Raw genomic sequence first — 16,665 nt, 5'->3', positions numbered from 1 at the left:
CATTATCAGTGGGAGTCACTACATTATCAGTGGCAGTCACTACATTATCAGTGGTAGTCACTACATTATCAGTGGTAGTCACTACATTATCAGTGGCAGTCACTACATTATCAGTGGAAGTCACTACATTATCAGTGGTAGTCACTACATTATCAGTGGCAGTCACTACATTATCAGTGGAAGTCACTACATTATCAGTGGTAGTCACTACATTATCAGTGGCAGTCACTACATTATCAGTGGCAGTCACTACATTATCAGTGGGAGTCACTACATTATCAGTGGGAGTCACTACATTATCAGTGGGAGTCACTACATTATCAGTGGGAGTCACTACATTATCAGTGGGAGTCACTACATTATCAGTGGCAGTCACTACATTATCAGTGGTAGTCACTACATTATCAGTGGCAGTCACTACATTATCAGTGGTAGTCACTACATTATCAGTGGTAGTCACTACATTATCAGTGGCAGTCACTACATTATCAGTGGAAGTCACTACATTATCAGTGGTAGTCACTACATTATCAGTGGCAGTCACTACATTATCAGTGGCAGTCACTACATTATCAGTGGGAGTCACTACATTATCAGTGGTAGTCACTACATTATCAGTGGTAGTCACTACATTATCAGTGGGAGTCACTACAATATCAGTGGGAGTCACTACATTATCAGTGGCAGTCACTACATTATCAGTGGTAGTCACTACATTATCAGTGGCAGTCACTACATTATCAGTGGAAGTAACTACATTATCAGTGAGAGTCACTACATTATCAGTGGGAGTCACTACATTATCAGTGGCAGTCACTACATTATCAGTGGTAGTCACTACATTATCAGTGGGAGTCACTACATTATCAGTGGGAGTCACTACATTATCAGTGGTAGTCACTACATTATCAGTGGCAGTCACTACATTATCAGTGGGAGTCACTACATTATCAGTGAGAGTCACTACATTATCAGTGGGAGTCACTACATTATCAGTGGCAGTCACTACATTATCAGTGGTAGTCACTACATTATCAGTGGGAGTCACTACATTATCAGTGGTAGTCACTACATTATCAGTGAGAGTCACTACATTATCAGTGGCAGTCACTACATTATCAGTGGTAGTCACTACATTATCAGTGGGAGTCACTACATTATCAGTGGGAGTCACTACATTATCAGTGGCAGTCACTACATTATCAGTGGGAGTCACTACATTATCAGTGGCAGTCACTACATTATCAGTGGGAGTCACTACATTATCAGTGAGAGTCACTACATTATCAGTGTGAGTCACTACATTATCAGTGAGAGTCACTACATTATCAGTGGGAGTCACTACATTATCAGTGGCAGTCACTACATTATCAGTGGGAGTCACTACATTATCAGTGGGAGTCACTACATTATCAGTGGGAGTCACTACATATCAGTGGGAGTCACTACATTATCAGTGGCAGTCACTACATTATCAGTGGCAGTCACTACATTATCAGTGGGAGTCACTACATTATCAGTGGGAGTCACTACATTATCAGTGGGAGTCACTACATTATCAGTGGGAGTCACTACATTATCAGTGGCAGTCACTACATTATCAGTGGCAGTCACTACATTATCAGTGGGAGTCACTACATTATCAGTGGGAGTCACTACATTATCAGTGGGAGTAACTACATTATCAGTGGGAGTCACTACATTATCAGTGGGAGTCACTACATTATCAGTGGGAGTCACTACATTATCAGTGGGAGTAACTACATTATCAGTGGGAGTCACTACATTATCAGTGGGAGTCACTACATTATCAGTGGCAGTCACTACATTATCAGTGGGAGTCACTACATTATCAGTGGCAGTCACTACATTATCAGTGTGAGTCACTACATTATCAGTGAGAGTCACTACATTATCAGTGGCAGTCACTACATTATCAGTGGGAGTCACTACATTATCAGTGGGAGTCACTACATTATCAGTGGTAGTCACTACATTATCAGTGGGAGTCACTACATTATCAGTGGCAGTCACTACATTATCAGTGGTAGTCACTACATTATCAGTGAGAGTCACTACATTATCAGTGGGAGTCACTACATTATCAGTGGCAGTCACTACATTATCAGTGGGAGTCACTACATTATCAGTGGCAGTCACTACATTATCAGTGTGAGTCACTACATTATCAGTGAGAGTCACTACATTATCAGTGGCAGTCACTACATTATCAGTGTGATTCACTACATTATCAGTGGGAGTCACTACATTATCAGTGGTAGTCACTACATTATCAGTGGGAGTCACTACATTATCAGTGGCAGTCACTACATTATCAGTGGTAGTCACTACATTATCAGTGAGAGTCACTACATTATCAGTGGTAGTCACTACATTATCAGTGGGAGTCACTACATTATCAGTGAGAGTCACTACATTATCAGTGGGAGTCACTACATTATCAGTGGGAGTCACTACATTATCAGTGGCAGTCACTACATTATCAGTGGGAGTCACTACATTATCAGTGGGAGTCACTACATTATCAGTGGGAGTCACCACATTATGAGTGACGTAGTGACTACATTATGAGTGACGTAGTGAATACATTATCAGTGACGTAGTCACTACATTATCAGTGGGAGTCACTACATTATCAGTGACGTAGTGACTACATTATCAGTGACGTAGTCACTACATTATGAGTGGGAGTCACTACATTATGGGTGACGTAGTGACCACATTATGAGTGACGTATTCACTACATTATCAGCTCGGGGGGTGCGCAATCGGTCAGGTGGGGCCCCCCAATATTTGATTCGTCTCGCACGGCCGCACCCAGGCGATTATACACCGCGGCTCCTCTTGCCTCACCACATCATTACTACACAGGTGTTAGTTTACACTGTTGTTGAAGACAAATTCTCATGGTGGTTGTCAAGGGGGCGAGGCAGGGCAGCCCCCTGCCCAGCCACGCGCGTGACGCCACTGGGCAACTCTGTCATCTCACCTGGATAGGGCCCTCACCTCGAGCCTCACCTCACCTGTGACTGACGCACGGCTCTGCGTTCCCGACACCGTCAGTACACCTAACCTGGGACTGAAATATCGACCTCACCTGGGAATCAACACACATCACCTGGTGATGCTACTGCTGCTGCTGCGTTGGCAGTGGTGGTGCAGAAGCACGCAGAAACAACAACAACAACAACTCAGCACGTACAGTGTCAATAACACCGTGTGCGTGGCCTTCAAAGGAAAATGTAGATAATAATTGACGCTTCGTGCAATGGGCCTCCAAAGCACATTGGACACGTGCTATGAAGCGCCATTCCTATTGGTCACGTGATTTGCCACTAGGAGGCATCAGAGGCACGTGGCGCGCTCGCCAAACCCAACAACTACAAAGACAAAGATCACCCGTTTAGCCTTAACCCACTTTTCAGGTCAAGTGCTATTAGCGAGCATATATATATATATATAGGCCGGCACAACACACGAGGGGGTGGGTGGCCAGCACCACACCGGGCCGCCTTTGTCTCTCCCCAGTGGAGATGTTGGCAGATTGCACCAGCTGCTCAATTGAGGCTGAGTCGACCTAGGGGAGACCCGGCGCCGAAGTTGAGATAACCGTCACCGGTGTTTGGTGGCCGTGAGCGGGAATCGAACTCGGGTGGTCGTGGTTCGTAGCGCATGAGGGTCCTGCTCGAGTGGTGCGTTTGGCGAGTGGGCCTCGTTCGCAAACGAGAGTTTGGTTTTCTCGTGGCAGGATTCCCGCGCAGATGGAGCAGATGGAGATTAGTCCACCCTTACCCGTGCTTTATCTCGTGGCGGGTAGAGCGAGGCAGGGTAACGGCTTCTCGACTCCGACGCGAAAGGGGGCTTCCCAACATTTGTGCGATCCACTGACCCTTAATGAGCAGGCAGCCTCTCTAATTTAAATTTGCCAAACTAATTAGCGTAGCTGTTTAGTACGTACCCGTACACTATATACATCAATACAACAAATATAGGCCCTTTATCTATCCACGGCTGGATTAAGGCCTCCCCACACCGTGTAGGTCATTGAGGGTCGTTTGACCATACTTCGCCACGCTGGTCTGTGCGGGTTGGATGAAGTTGCGGGTTGAGATATCAATCGCCATTAATGTCAGCTGTGCCAGGAATCTCACTTAGGTTGTCAGGTTGAGTGCGCCCTTTGTTAACAACTGCCCCATCAACTTGAAAATACAAGATTATTATTATAAAGTTTACATAGTATTGGTTAAAATATGTATATTTGCATATTTGTCAATATTGATGTAAGAAAACAATTATTCAACAAAAGCAAAAGAATGTGTTTGCACAATGTTGATCGTACACATAGATAAAAACAAAGATCCCCCGGGTAGCCGACACAGACTGTTGGAGGCAAGTGCTGTTGTTAGCGAGCACCCATGAAGGCCGGGACGGCATGACCAGACCTCACCGCCACCACCACCGCCACCACCACCACCGCGACCACTACCACCGCCACCATCACTGCCACCGCCACCACCTCCACCACCACCGCCACCACCACCCCCACCACCACCGCGACCACTACCACCACCTCCACCACCGCTACCACCACCATCGCTATCGCCACCACCATCGTCACCGTCCCCGCCACCACCATCGCCACCACCGCCGCCACCACTACTGCCAGCACCACCACCCCCACCACCACCCCCACCACCTCCACCACCGTTACCGCCACTACCTCCACCAACGCCATTGCTACCACCACCACCACTACTGCCACCACATCCACCACTGCTACTTCCACCATCGCTACCACCACCATCGCTATCGCCACCACCGTCACCGCCACCACCATCGTCACCGTCATCGCCACCACTACTGCCACCACCTCCACCACCACCCCCACCACCACCCCCACCACCTCCACCATCGTCACCGCCACCACCTCCTCTCGGCGATGGTCTTCAATTTCGCCCACCAACCCCCGTCAGGTGCTAAACTCAACCCCGCGATCTTTGCGACAGTTTTCATTAAAAGTAGCACTCTTTTGACCGATCCTAGCCTTTGGGTATATCTTGATTTATACATTGCTTTCATGTCTATTAATATATATTAATTTTAAAACAAAAACTGCAACCACCGCGCAATTGTGTCACCGACAGCAGAGGCGAGGCGATCGGCATGGCAGCGAGTGTACAAATCACTCCGCAGCTGTCAAAATCAACCCCTCTGTCGGAATATTTTACACCGTGCGCTACACAAGCATCTGCCACCATCACATCCAATGGCTGGACGGATGCGTCCTCCAGAGTCACGTTCTTCTCGATGTGAAAATCCACCGAAGATTGCTGATTTGATCGCTCCATCTCTCGGCGGCGTACGTCCTCTCTCCCGTGATGTCCCCCCCTCCATTCGCTGCCACTCCGTAGCGAATCGCACCTCCGATTAGCATGGTTGGCTACGTACGGTACGTAAGAAGTTCAACATCCAGGGACTCCTCTATGTACGAACATTCGACTTACGTACTATTAGAGATACGAACAAACCTGACGTATGTCCAGTTGCCTGTACAGACCGAGTGTGGTAAGTTCAACCGCCACGCAATAGCTGACGGTGCTGGCATCTACATCTGCAGAACATGAAGAACCAGTGGCATCTACACGCAATTAAACAACTTTTAAAGCAATTCCCCCGTTTGTAGTGAACACGCCGTACAAGATATTTGCAATCGACAGGAACAATTCGACTTACGAACAGACCTCTGGAACCTAACTCGTTCGTAAGTAGAGGAGTCCCAGTACATACGCACATGAATCTAGACCGTAATCCATCATCTCTTCTCGTCCATGGCCAAACCCTACTTCCTTTTTTAAAATCTCACTTTAATGCACTTTATTTTAAGTGTTGTTTTTACATTTGACATTTATGGTGACGCAAGCCATCGCTCTTGGCGAACGAGACTCTATTCTTGACGAACTATTCTTGCCGAACTATTATTGCCGAACTTGACTCTCTGTTCGAGACTCAACTCGAGTCTCTTCGAGACTCTTGCCAAACGCGATGCACTATTCCTGGTCTCTTGAGTTGTCCTCTTGGTTCAACGCAACGGAGCTGTACGACTGGGCAATTCTCAGCTGGTCAAACTCCCCGTGTGGGGTGTGGGGTGTGTGGGGGGGTCACAGTCTATAAAAGATTCGGATTTAAATTTTAGTTTGTTTGCTCTGATTTGCAATTGTTTTTCCACTCGTGCAAATCGACGTCACGTCGTGTTTATAATTAAGGAGTCACCCTTTTCAGACAACAACAACAACAGCAGCCGCCAGTCTGTTAAAGGTGATATTTAACACGTTATTTAGTAGATACAGGAGAAAACATCGACACACTGAGTTATAGGGCTCGTTATCACGAGAACGCTGCCTGCTGCTGCTGCAACAATGAGTTGTTCATTCATTTTGAAAATGTTTCCAGCCAATGAACGACGACGAGTCGCGTCTATTATTCGCGTGATGGTGTCGGGAAACCTGAGCACCCGGAGAAAAAAAACCCACGCCATTGCGCGAGGGAGCAACGCTCGATCCCCCCGTACAGATGGAATACACAGATGGGGGTGAGTCCACAATTGCTGTACCGCCTCCTCTTGGCGAGCCCGGACTACCCGGCATCTTCTCCGCTCTCACGGCAGAAGGGAGTTGTACAACATTCGAGTGATGATCCATCAACCCTCCCTGCTGCTGCTGCTGCTGTCACTGCCTTCAGAGCGCAGTGTCGCAGGCGCCCTGTGGACCTTTGTCTTCGTAAAGGTGAGGCCAGTGCGTCGTTAACAAAATCAATCATTAACACTGGTGTGACCGCAGATTCAAATATAGAACACACACGTACAGCGCGCACTTTGAAACATACACACACACCCTCCCACGCACACACACACAGATACAAACAACAAAGACAAAGATCCCCCGTATAGCCTTTAACTGACGTTCGGGCAAGTGCTGTTAGCCAGCACCTATGAAGGTCGCAAATGGCACACACGGGGGTGGGTGGGCCAGCATCACGCCCGGCCGCCTTTGTCTCCCCAGTGGCGATGTTTACACATTACACCAGTTGCTCATTTGAGGCTGGGGAAGCCAGGATCGGTTCAAATAATCGTCACTGGTGTTGGCCGTGAGCGGGAATCGAACTGCGGCCGTGGGGTTCGTAGCGCAGCGCGCTAACCACTGCACCACAGCTCACACACACGCATAGTCACACTCACAATTGGCAGATTTCAAAGGTCAAAAACTGTGCTGCGTTGGTCGCGTTTCCGCCCATCAATTAGACGGGCGCTGTCTCAACAGCAGCAGCAGCAACAACAGCAGCAGCAGCAACAACAGCTGCATCGGTAACAGCAACACCAACGAAGAGTACAGTAGTTGTAACAACAGCAGTTTCAGCAACATTAGCATCAGCAGCAACAGCGTAATGACGATCAGCTGTCAGTAAAACACCAGCAGCATTAACAGCAACAGCAGGAAGAGCAGCAGCAGCACTAACAGCAGCAGTAGTAGCAGCAGCATTAACAGCAGCAGTAGTAGCACTAACAGCATCATTAACAGCAGCAGTAGCAGCAGCAGTAGCTTTAACAGCAGCAGCAGCATTAACAATAGCAGCAGCATTAACAGCAGCAGTAGTAGCATTAACAGCAGCAGTAGTAGTAGCAGCAGTAGTAGCAGCAGCATTAGCTTTAACAGCAGCAGCAGCATTAACAATAGCAGCAGCAGCATTAACAGCAGCAGCAGCATTAACAGCAGCAGTAGCAGCAGCAGTAGTAGCAGCAGCAGTAGCAGCAGCAGTAGCTTTAACAGTAGCAGCAGCATTAACAATAGCAGCAGCAGCATTAACAGCAGCAGCAGCAGAATTAACAGCAGCAGTAGTAGCAGCAGTAGTAGCAGCAGCATTAGCAGCAGCAGCATTAGCAGCAGCAGCATTAACAGCAGCAGTAGTAGCAGCATTAACAGCAGCATTAACAATAGCAGCAGCATTAACAGCAGCAGTAGTAGCAGCAGTAGCAGCAGCAGCAGTAGCAGCAGTAGCAGCATTAGCAGTAGCACCACTAACAGCACTAACAGCAGCAGTAACAGCAGCATTAACAGCAGCAGTAGCAGCAACATTAGCAGCAGCAGCGGCAGTAGTGTCAACAGCAGGAAGAGCGTCAACATCAGCAGCGTTCACAACGGGAGCAGCAGCGTCAGGATCCGAGCGAACCGGTCTGACGAGCTTGGCATGTGTGTTGTGTGTGTGTCTGTGTGTTGTGTGTGTGTCTGTGTTGTGTGTGTGTGTCAAGGTGGGCGAGTGGGAGCGCACTGACGCATCACAGAGGGGCTTCCTGTCGCAGTTGAACACGCGGCACGGACTCCGTGCGGATTGTTCCGGGACGCCGGGCGCGGATTAAAGAGGCAGCACCAGTCGAGAAGTAGGGAATCGAGCCTGCTCTGTGTGTGTGTGTGGAACCGGTCCTTGGCGTCCCCTAGGTCGACTCGGCCTTTAAAACGAGTACCTGGCGCGGTGTGTAAAGTAGCGCCGCTGGGCAGACAAAGACGGAATGGTCGTGGTTCTGGCAAACACTGAACTCTCAACCCGTGTGCCGTGTTGGCCTTCGTAGGTGCTCGCTCACAGAACTTGCCCCAGCAGTCTGGTCAGGGCTACATGGAGGGGAGATCTGTGTATTTTATTTGTGAATGGGTTAAAGTGTTTGCGTAAAAGGTGGGTGTATGTGTAAGAATGCATGTGATTGTACGTGTCGGTGAGCGTGTTTGCCTTTGGGAGTGACTGTGTGCGCGTGTGTGTGTGGTTTGCGACCTTCAATAGGTGCTCGCTAACAGCACTTGTCCCAAAAGTCTGTTAAAGGCTACGCGGGAGATCTTTGTCTTTGTGTTGCCCCGTGATCTCCTGCCAGCGAGCCTTCGACACTTCACGTGGCCTCAAGGTGCACATAGCCTGGCACAAGCGCCGTGGTAGCGTCACAACTACTTAGTGGCGAATACCGGTTGTTGTTGTCTGCGTGTCCACACATGGTGCGGTGTGTACACGTCACCATTGGGGAGACACAGGCGGCCGGGCGGAGTGTTGGCCACCTATTTCCCCACGTGTGCCGTTCCGGTCTTCATAAGTGCTACTCGCAAACAGGACTTGCACCAAAGGTGCGAGTGCGTCGTTGGGTTTGATATTTTTTCCGTGGTTTAGTGGTGATTTATTCTTGGTTCTTTCGGTAAAGTCACATAGAAGGGAAGTAATAAAATAATTAAAATAAAACATAATACTTTTTTTCCCCCTTCTACGTGACTTTACCGAAAGAACCAAGAATATGAATCCATGCAGTCACGAAAGCTTTAAATCGAAACTTAGTGGTGATTTATTTGAAGGTGGAAGGGGTTACCAAGCCCCGCGCACCCGTCCAGAGCCCCCTTTGGCCGCTGTGGTGGCTACAAACGCCATGAGGGCAATGGCCAATCGTAATGGGTCCCCCCCTCCCCCCCATGGCGCTGCTCACCACAGCGTTACCGTCCGGCACCAACGAGGAGGTTGGGGATTGTTTTGCTGGACAAGGTCCCATCGGTGAGCTCCCCCGGCAGGCAAGGCTGCGTTGGCTGGGTCACGTAGCCCGCGTGCCAAGCCACCGCATGCCTAAACAGCTTTTGTTCGGCCGGATCGAGGGGGCTAAACGGGCGCGGCACGGGCTAGAGAAGAGATGGAGTGATGTGGTACAGGAGGACGAGGAGCTGAGTGGACTTGCTGATGACTGGTACCAGCGGTGTCAAGATCCGCCTCTGTGGAGGAGGCTCGTGAAGGACGCTACTGGGCAGTTGGAGGCAGTCGCCCTCCAACAACAACGGAGGGCGGAGGAGCGACGCTCACAACAACGAGCGAAGCGCCGGGTGGCTAAAGCACAGTAAGTTGGCAAAGTAGGGGGCACAGGTGGCGCATCAGCCATTCATCTCAGTCGTCTCAGTTAGTCGACCCGTGGCACCTGGGTTTGCCCCGTGACCTCCTGCCAGCGGGCGTTCGACACTCCACATGGCCTCAACGTGCACCTAGCCTGGCACAAGCGCCGTGGTGACGTCACCGCCACTTAGTGGCGAATGGCGCTTGTTGTCGTTGCGTGAGTGTACGCGTGAGTTCGCGTGCGTCCTTGCGTTCCCTCTTCCCTTGTGTTTAGCTCCGCGCGCGAGAGCGTTAGTGCACACGTGCGTGAGTGTACATCATCGGTGACGACAACAACAACAACAAAACAACCCGTTCCTGATCCTCGCCTAGATCGACTCGGCCTTAAATGCGGTGTGTAAACATCCGCACCGCAGGGGAGGCACAGTTTTAGCCGGGCGTGGTGCCCGGCCACAACCACTTCCGTCTGGCACTCGCAATCATTGATAGGCGCTCAGTGATAGTGACAGCACCTGCCCCGGTGGTCGACACAACTGTCCAGGTGATCTTTGTTGAGCGAGAGTGATCGGTGTCTGCCGCGTGCGCGTAGGAATACGAGTGCGTGCTTGCCTTTGTCGCGTGTTGGTTCGATTGCCACCCCCCCACACCCCCATTAGTGGAGGTCTCAGTCTGCGTGAGTACGTCTCTTACCCGTGTAAGAGCGTGCGGTGTGAGACATCGGTGCTCGCTAACAGCCTATACGGGGGGGGGGGGGGGGGTCTTCGCCTTTGTTATTGATAGTCGGTGCTTGTTAACAACACATTCCCCAATAGGCTGTTAAAGTGCTATACGGGGGAATCTTTGTCTGTGCGATGTTGAATTGGTGTATTGCTTGTGTGTGTGGTTATTCCAATGTGCGGGGAGCGGTAGTGTAGCGGTTAGCGCGCTGCGCTATGAACCTGGCGACCCGGGTTCGATTCCCGCTCACGGCCAACACCAGTGACGATTATCTGAACCGGTCCTGGGCCTCCCCTAGGTCGACTCAGCCTTAAATGAGTACCTGGTGCGGTGTGTAGACATTGCCAATGGGGAGACAAAGGCGGTAGGGCGTGGTGCTGGCCACCCACCGCCTCGTGTACCGTTCCGGCCTTCATAGGTACTCGCTAACAGCACTTGCCACTACAGTCTGTTAAGGCTATACGGGGGATCCTTATCTTTATTCCAATGTGTGTCTGTGTGTCTGTGTGTCTGTGTTATGCGGTAGTGTAGTGGTTAGCGCGCTGCATTACAAACCTGGCGAACCGGGTTCGATTCCCGCTCACGGCCAACACCAGTGACGATTATCTGAAGCGTTCATGGGCCTCCCCTAAGTCGACTCAGCCTCAAATGAGTACCCGGTACGATGTGTGAACATCGCCACTAGGAGACAAAGGCGGCCGGGCGTGGTGTTGGCCACCCACTCGTGTGCCGTGCCGGCCTTCATAGGTGCTCGCTAACAGCACTTGCCCCTACTGTCTGTTAAGGCTATACGGGGGATCTTTGTCTTTGTATTTTTGTGTAAACCTCTACACTGGAGAGACAAAGGCGGCCGGACGTGGTGATTGCCACACCAACCCTTTGTGCGCCTTAATAGGTTATCGTTAACAACATTTTCCCCAACAATCTGTGTAGGCTATACGGACGATATTTTTCGTCGCTGGTACGGTTTCTGTGTGATTGTGTGTGTCTATGAGATGAGTGTGAGAGTGAGAGTGACAGAGTCTGAGTGAATCTGTGTTAATGCGCGCGTGTGTAAAGGTGAGACTCTCTCTGTGTTACGTGAGTGGCCTTAATAGGTGCTCGCTAATTCTAACTTGCCCCAACGGATATATAAGCTATACGGGTGATCTTTATCAATGTATTTGTGTGAACGAGTAACCGTTAGAAATGAGTTTTTTAAATTAATATTTAGATATTGGTCGCACATTTTGGAAGCAATTTAATTTGTTTTTGTAAATCTATTGCAGTGGAATAACTTGCCTCCGAAACGTCGTGAATTTATTGTTTTTATTTTTTATTAATTTTAATTTCATTTTTTACCTACGTGACTTTACCGAAAGAACTAAGAGTATGAATCCTGGCAGTCACGAAAGCTTCCAATCTAAAATGGAATAACTTTGCTTATGCAGTACATGTAATAATTTTAATGTAAAATATTAGCTGTTTTTTTTGTAACATCAAGTTTCGTCGATTGCTTTTCCATGTTAATCCTTTAAAGTGACGTCACCCATCGCCAAATTTCCATCACGTGACCGCGCTCTCAGTCGAGGAAAAGCAACGACGCAACGTGGCTGTGACGTCACTCACTGTGAGGTCACACTTTAGAATTCACCGAAAGCGAAAAATGTAACATTCGGAAAGCCCCAAACCTCTCACCCACACACACATTTCGATTATAGCAATTCCTCGTTTAACGCGCAAGATGCGTTCCTGAAAAGTGAGGAATTGCTGAGTTACTTAATCGCATTTGTGCTCTAAACTCAGCCGTGCAGTCACCACATGGCGTGCCGTATCATTGCGCTCAGCCGTGCAGCTCAAGAAAGCGTTACAACAGTGCGTGCAGTCTGCATTGTGCAAAAAAGTGTTCCCTGATGGAAGAACAACGGTGAGCAAAAACGCGCTGTGTGAAACACGCGTTAAGCGAGCACTTGCCGTGTTTGTTTGTATTAATAAGTATAACCCGTAAAAACAAAGTTTTTCACTATAAACCCTTTATATGCGTGGCGGCTAGAGTCCTCTCGTCCTCTGGCTTGAGATGGCTGCCACCTATGGGTCAGATGATTGTCTGGCAGCATTAAGCAATTGGTAATTAAATATTTAATATTTTTTCCCTAACAGTGTAAAATTTTGGAAAAAAATTTCACGAAAATAAATTGTCACGCACAACGAGTCTGTGTGCAAAATGTCAGCTCGATTGGATCACGGGAAGTGGGTTAAAAAACGACCGAAAGATTTGCACGGTCGTAAGCAAGCACGCAAGCACGCAAGCAAGTGAACTTAATATAAAGGATTTAAAAAGAAAATCACAAACCCACCCCCAGTGGTCACATACATCACGCAAGTCTATGTCGTGACGTTTCCCGTCTAAATAAGTGATTTCCTGCTCATATGAGCAATGATGATGAAGTGTGCACCACCTGCTTTTAGCCCTGCAGGATAAACAGTGGACATTCCACGTTCCAGTGGCGGGGGCGAGTCAACACATATGATAATCGACTTCACCACAAAGTGGTACTGATTTTTTTCGACGCCCGATGGATGATGATGATGATGGGCCGAGTCAACCCCGAACCAGGATTTGAACTCGTGACCTTCTGATTGCTGTGAGCCAGCCTCTCTCTCTCTCTTCTAGATTTGAAGCTTTCGTGACTGCAAGGATTCATATTCTAAGGTTTTCGGTAAAGTCACGTAGGTAAAAAATTTAAATTAAAAAAAGCCAAATAAAAATAAAATAAAAATCACGACGTTTCGGAGGCAACACAAGCTTCCGTCTTCAGGTGGAATCGTCACAGCACGATAGCTGTATCAAGTTAGAGAAATTCCAAGAAAACAGTCCTTGTACATATACTGGTTGAGGGTGGGAGGAGCCAAGGTAGGCCCTGAATATAATTTTTGTGAGGTTCGTTGCGGCTGAAACACGCTGTTAGGAATGAGCCTTGTTGTGTAAACTAGGTGCGGCTGATGTAAATGTGCGTGTAAATAGGACTGCGCCTTTTGTTATGTAGAGGTGGTGCGGCTGAAACCCTGCCAGGAATGAGTCTTTGTTGTGTAGTAAAGTCACATACGAGACTTTACCGAAAACCTTAGAATATGGACTCTCTCTCTGTCGCCTAGCGACCTGGCCAGGTATCTGTGTAGGCTGTGCGGGAGGTGTTGGTTTCAAGAGTGAGCGAATTTGTGGTCACCAAGATGACAATCAAAATCTATTTTTTTTAATCGGTATCTATTTAAATACAATGCACAGCAGTGAAGGAAAGAGAAATCAGGGCGAAATCAACTGCATCGCGAGAAATATGAAAATATATTTGCACAAAAAAATGTAATATGAAATTCGTTTCATGCTCCTCATCGTACAAATACCCTGCCTTAAACACAACGTATATGAAATCCGACGTTTCGGGCAATGGCCCTTCTTCATAACGCATACATAGCTATACCAGAGAGATAATGAGGGCTTCTAATGATGTGCTATGAAAAGGGCCATTGCCCAAAACGTTGCGTATGAAATACTTTTTCTTTTGAAGGCTGTTATTGATGTACATATTCTCGCGTGTTTGTGTGTGGCCTGCGCACCAGTTGGCAACGCAGCGTCGCCAAATCGTCGCGTAACGACAATCAAGCCACGTAAACATTAACACACATCGGGTGACTATTGTACTAACATGTAACCAGGCAAGGGCGTCACATACTCGTGTGTACGTGTGTGCGAGTGATTCGTCCGTCCGTCCATCCGTATCGGAGCGGTGGCGCAGCGATTAGCGCACTGTGCTGCGAACCCGGCGACCCCGAGTTCGATTCCGGACCAACACCGTGGCGAATATCTGAACCGCTCCCTGTGCCTCCCCTAAGTCAACTCGGCCTCAAATGAGTACCCGGTGTCACGTGTAAACATCAGCATCGGGGAGACAAAGGCGGCCGGCCGGCCGGTCGTGTTGCCGGCCACCCACCTCCTCGTGTGCCGTGTCCGGCCTTCATTAGGTGCTGCTCGCGAACAGCACTTGCCCCAACAGTCCATTGAGGCTATCCGGGGGGGAGCAGGGATGGAGATCTTTGCATTTGTTTGCACACCCATTTTCCCTCCTTATCCCCAAACAGTGGCGCCTGCGGAGCTCCCGGCATGGGAACATGGATCTCGACGCCGCGAGTAGCCAAGTCCACCGCTCCGCCCGTGACGGCGGGGTACGGGTGGGTCGGCGCGAGATGATCGACTGGAGTTGCCTGAGCGAGGAGGAGAGGGAATCCATCCGGCGGGTCCTGGAACGCGACGCCAAACTGCGGCAGAGGGAGTCCAGCCGACTCAGGTGACGACAACGACAGCGACTATGAATTAGATCGTAAAATCACTCGTACAATGGTTTATTATACATCCATAATGCAAATGGTTAATATTTCATGAATGGCGCTGACACGGCTTCTGTCATAGAGAGACTCAAGGTTTCGATTTAAAGCTTTCGTGACTGCAGGGATTCATCTTCTTGGTTCTTTCGGTAAAGTCATTTCAGACTCTGTCTCCTTGACAGACCTGTTCTTCACCTGAAGACGGCTGCTTGCGTTGTGGCCGAAACGTCGTGAGAATTATTTTATGATGTTTTATTTTTATTATTTTATTATTTTCCTTCTACGTGACTTTACCGAAATAACCAAGAAGAAGACTCAAGGTTGCTTTGCATCAGTGGCATTGTGGGGGAGTCGATTCCTATTCACGGCCAACACCGGTGACGATTATCTGAACCGGTCCTGGGCCTCCCCTAGGTCGACTCAGCCTCAAATGAGTACCTGATGCGGCCGGGCGTGGTGTTGGCCACCCACCTCCTTCGCGTGCCGTGCCGGCCTTCGTCGGTGCTACTCGCTGACAGCACTTGCCCTAACGCACCTGTTAAGGCTACACGGGCGCTCTTTGTTTGTGTGTGCTTGTGTGCAAACGTAGTAGTATTCCTTACGTCGGCGTAACGTCACGTGAGTTCACCGTCTTCTGGTGGGGGAAAAAAACAAAAATCTGCGGCGTTTCTGCTGCGAACATCGCCGGGGAACTTTGCCCGGCAAAAAAAGTAAACACCCCACGAATGTTGTCTTCAAAGAGAGCGGAGAGGAACGCTGAGGTCATTCATCAGTCGCGGTCTCTCTCTTAGACAAAATTCGTAAATGTCCACGCCTCAGGTCGTCCTCCGGCTTGTCGCTGTGAACAGTTTGGGAGACGGATTCGTGAGCGGCGTCTCGCGACGCCAGATCGTGTTGCTTGTGATTCAACGTCGTAGCCCGCGGCACACACCACGACCACCACAAGAAAGGGGAGTAGAGTCCAGGATGTAATGAGTGGTGGGGGGCGGGGGGAGCATGAGGAAGGACATGCCGAGGGAATCATACTCTTAGTTCTTTCGGTAAAGTCACGTAGGTAAAAAATGAAAATGAAATTGAAATTATTAACAATAAAAATAATTTTTTTCTTTTTTCATTTCAATTTCATTTTTTACCTACGTGACTTTACCGAAAGAACTAAGAGTATGAATCCTTGCGGTCAAGAAAGCTTCAAATCTAGAATGCAGAGGGAAGGCCACTCTTGCCTTGCTGTCCATTTCTTTGACGTTTCTTGAGCCAGCTGGGCCAGGGATTGGGAAAGACCCGAGCACCACTTTTCACCCAGCCACATGGCGAGCGCACGCTGCTGCACACACCTGGTTGGTGCTGGGGGGCCGTCTCAAGCGAATCTTTAGACGACAAAATGTTGTTAATTGTTTTTTTTACACTTTTATCTGGCAACAAAATTGGCACTTTTTTTTAACAAGGAGTCATGTTGCATTGACCACAATACCTGCAGTCGGAATGCAAACATAAAAACATAACTCTGATAATGTATGCACTGTCCTTGAAATTGATTGGTCCACACCCGAGACAGCTTTCCTTAGAGCCTAGTCCTCCACATGGTGTTGGACCAGATGACGCCAAAGTGCGCATTTTGGCGTCATCTGGTCCAGATAAAAGGGTAAAAAAAACAATGATCATATTTTG

The sequence above is a fragment of the Lethenteron reissneri genome, chromosome 6 (genome assembly GCF_015708825.2).
Source record: "Lethenteron reissneri isolate LAM-NWPU_2019-01 chromosome 6, ASM1570882v1, whole genome shotgun sequence".
Taxonomy (NCBI): domain Eukaryota; kingdom Metazoa; phylum Chordata; class Hyperoartia; order Petromyzontiformes; family Petromyzontidae; genus Lethenteron; species Lethenteron reissneri.
Note: the sequence above shows the minus strand (reverse complement) of the source record.